Raw genomic sequence first — 4,293 nt, 5'->3', positions numbered from 1 at the left:
CTGCAGACACTTAATAGAAGCTTCCAGAATCCAAAGCTGAATAAGTAAATGCAACATTTAGAGCAAAAGCAATAATAATGCAAATATACAATTTAGAATAATTTTTGCTCTCAAATATGTTTCATGTAACGTATATAATGTGTGTCTGCCTTTTCCAGAGCCTGTGGTACATGTGCGAGTACCGTACACACGTGTGCACACGCGCACACACACGCATACACACATATATATAGTCTATGATCAAATTGGGAAGGTCCCTATATACAATTACTGTAGCATCTCATCTCTCTGGCATGGTTAAGAAAACCAGGTTCAAAGTAATCAAGAAAAGTACTTTAAAAGCCAAAGTTTATTCTGATTTAAGTCTTTTGGATAAAATTATTTTAAGTATATCTTCCTGAGAGCTCCACAACCTAATGAAAGTTGAAAGTTGTAAAATCTTTGAAAAACCATTCAAGGTCACAGTGGTGACTGCTGGTTTGCTACGTGGGTTCATGGCTTGACATTGGACATCCCTCCAATGTGTTTTCTTACCAAATCCCTTATGGCTCTTATATTTCTTGCCATTTGCTCCTTTTCACAAAAGGAGTGCAGAAAAGTCAACTCTCTGGCCTTCTGGGCAATAGGCCTGCTTCACTTTCTACAAAATTAGCTATTGAATCAAAAGTTCATGCTACCTTCACTAACCTTTTTTTGATAATGGCATATATCTTCACCCTAGGTAAATCATCCTCTGACATTTCAGCAGAATTTAAGACATTTAACTCTGCAGACATCAGTGACCCTTCAATAGTCCACTCACTCTCCACCTCTTCCTCTCTCCCTCCCCCTTCTTGTTCCTCCATCATTTGGACTAACTTAATGGACAAGCACTTCCATTGGCAGATGTGGGGTTCATATTTCTAAAGATCATTAAAGGTGGTACTGTGTTTTTCTAGGGAAACATAAATCAGACAAAAATTCTAGTTACCATTTGAGTTTTAAATAAGTATAAAGCTTGATTCTTGAAACAACTGCATATCTGAGAGTTAAATAATGGGTTTTACTGTATAATATATTCCTATTCCCTCACTCTACTTGGAAAAAAATCAAAATATTTTTGGATTTTATTATGATTCTTGAAATCCAGCCTTTGAAGGTAATCGGGCGTTTCTATTCTTAATCCCCATTTCACAAATTTATTTATTCATTCATTTATTAATGAGAGTCATATTTAAACAGATACATAGAAGCAAGTGAATTTAAAATGAAACATAAATTAGGGATCTAGGATTTTACACTCTCGATTGGGTACTCTATTCCATGCTTCCACATCTCTCCCAATTCAAACCTGAGAGCTACTGTTTTGATTTCAACCATTCAATTCCCCTGTGCCCTTCCCATGGCAGGCCCTGAGCCAGCTACCAGAACCTAAAGAGACTAGGCATTGTGTCGGCTCAAGGTTTCAGAGTTTCTTACACACAGCCTCACCAGCACAAAATGTAATATGTCTTTTTTCTAAGCTAAAGTAAGCTTAAATTGAATTTGTAGAAGTGTTTGGGGACTACACAGAGCTCTCTCAAATCATTGGAAGCCCCAGGGGAAGGAGCAATTATCCGCCAACAGCCTGATATATACAAGCCAGCCCTCAAGGGCTCACTCTTTTTCTTCTCCATTCTAACTGAAAGACCAGCTTTCTCCTATCCTATCGATACTCATAACCGTTCTGGTGCCTCCCAGCTCCCAGAGTATCACCCAAAAACTGTGGAACCAGAGCGTGTGGAATCACTTTTTAAATCATATTTTTCAAATGGAAGCAGAAGTCAATTTTCAGATCTTCTCCCAAAGCTCCTAGTGCTTACTCTCTTCCCCCTGCCCCCATAACTATGCTAATCCTTTCTTATACATGCTTTTCCCAGCGGTGTAAAAGACCACATGCTAGAAACATCAATAAATGACAGGGTGTGGTCTACCTTCAGCGACTTCTGTACAATGTCAGTGTTAAATTCCTCCTTCTGGACACTAACCTGAATGTTCTTTTTTACTTGCCTCCATCATTCACTTCCGTAATTATTCCTTCCAAAACAAAACAAAAAATTCTTCACTTCATTTTCTTGAGGTCTTTTCTCCCTTAATGTTCGTTCTTTTCCTACTTGCTTAACTTGCAAATTCTAATCCCCATACATCAGGTATGATTTTAGATTATTTTTACCTATTATTTTAAATATCTTCGTCTGTGTTGTGGACACATATCGCAAATATGATTCCTTGTCTGCCCCCATCCCTCTTCCCTCCTGCATGGTGCCCCTTGGTAGATACCACTAGCCTCATTGTTTCCTAAGCAGATGCCCCCCCATGCAATCAACTACCAAGTCTGTTACCAGTCCTTACTTAATTCAGGCCTCATAAACTGTCATTTCTTTATAAGCTGCCCAAACCTGTACTCTGGAGCCCCATCCCCACATAGAACAATCCACCCTCCACACTGACCTCAGACAGGTCTTTCTGAAGTTATAAACTTCATCACTTCTTTTCCCTGCCTAAAATCCCACAGGGTTCCTATCCCCTTCGAGGTAAGATTCACATAACAGCGTCGACAACAAGGACCTGGCCTGACCACAGTTTCGTGCCTCGCTTCTGACCACCACCGCACATGTTCATAATAATGATAGCAATTGCTAATATGTAAGGGCTGCTTCCTCCATTGCAGTCATGGTGCTAAGTGATTTATGTAAATATTTTCTCATTTCAGCCTCACAAGGACCATGTGAGCAAAATGTTACTATCCTTGTTTTACAGGTTTGTTCTGAACCTGTGTCTCCCTCCACCTGAGATGCACGCTCTTCCGCACCTCTGTATTTTATTCATCTGCCTATAAGCCCCTTGCTCCTCTATTCTAATGATAATCCTGCCTCTTTTGTCCCCACTTGGGTAAGTAGTCCCAAACCCCAGGCAGAGTGGTCACTTCTTTTCCTTTAATCAGAGAGTGTTTTATACACACATCTACTGAGCCGTTATCATAAACCACTGATGCACATCAACTCCATCTTCACTCCAACCCTGGAGAAAACTAATAGACAAAAAACCCAAGGTGCCATCTACCGAGGGCTGAGCCTTGAAGGAGGGTCTGATCTCTATATCCTCAGATGGAAGGAGTGGAGAGATTATCAAGGGCACTGGAGAGGCCTCTCCCTTCCTTCTCCCTCTTCTCTCACCAGCTGTTATCAGAAAGGTAGGATCAGAATTGTTGGGCAGGATTTAGGGTCATAGCAGAAGGAGGAGGTGAATGGAGCAGGGAGCATAGGGGACATGCGCCTAGAACTGGAATGAAAAGAACTGCAAGGAAGATGGTCCTACTCCTCGGATTAGGAAAGAAGATCAATTCAGACCTCGTATTTACATGCCTGCCCCCTTTCATTAGTTCTTAAGGGGCAGGCATCTGCCTTTTGAAATCATTCCATCCCATTCTCATCTGCATTTCTTTACCTGTATACCTCACACGGTATTTGTTGAAAACAACCAATGAACAAGAGAAACAACAAAGGTAACAAAGAACAAATAAATTTAAAAATTACATATATATATATATATAGCTATTTTTGCTAAATTTGTTTCTTGAGTAATTACAGCTAGTAACGTCCTATTACATCCACTATGTTAGTATGTGCAGCTTAATGAGGAAAATCCATGGGGGTAAAATTATCATCAGTGGGAATTGTTTTGCTCTCAAATTCTGAGATACAAGAGATACAAGATACATTTCCATTTAGGGATTTAAGGCAAAATTGATTTCCCTAGAGGACTGTTTTGTGGAATCACTACCATTAGAGTGTAGTGGAGGAGAGGAGAATGGCTACCAGAATCAGAAGCATCCACCAGTCAGAGAACCACGATCCCAACAATGACCACCCACTTGACTGGGCCCCAAAACTGCCATCCTGGCCCTACATTAAGAAATAATAATGATGATGTAATGAAATGAAATAACATTCTAGTAAATAAAAGAACGAAACATTTTTCTTAGTATCTGAGACTTAATACTTTGGGGCATAACAATTAGGTCTTAAAATATAATAAAAAGAACATTCCAGGGAGCCTCATCCTAGTAATACTCCTTAAATAGTATCCTATAATCTAATTTCCATTTGGCCATTGGAATTTCCCAGCAAATCCTGGCTGAAGGAAAAAGGGGGAGAGTGTACAAAATATAAAAATATAATATAAAGAGAAAAGTGTAGTCACAATCAAACATCAACAGCAGTGAAGAGGCAAATAAGTGAGTAATTGTGTCCATGAGTGAGGCTGTGTCCGTCT

This window comes from Ursus arctos, unplaced genomic scaffold (assembly GCF_023065955.2).
Source record: "Ursus arctos isolate Adak ecotype North America unplaced genomic scaffold, UrsArc2.0 scaffold_29, whole genome shotgun sequence".
Classification (NCBI taxonomy): Eukaryota; Metazoa; Chordata; class Mammalia; order Carnivora; family Ursidae; genus Ursus; species Ursus arctos.
The sequence above is the reverse complement of the archived record's forward strand: the minus strand, read 5'-3'. Positions refer to the sequence as shown.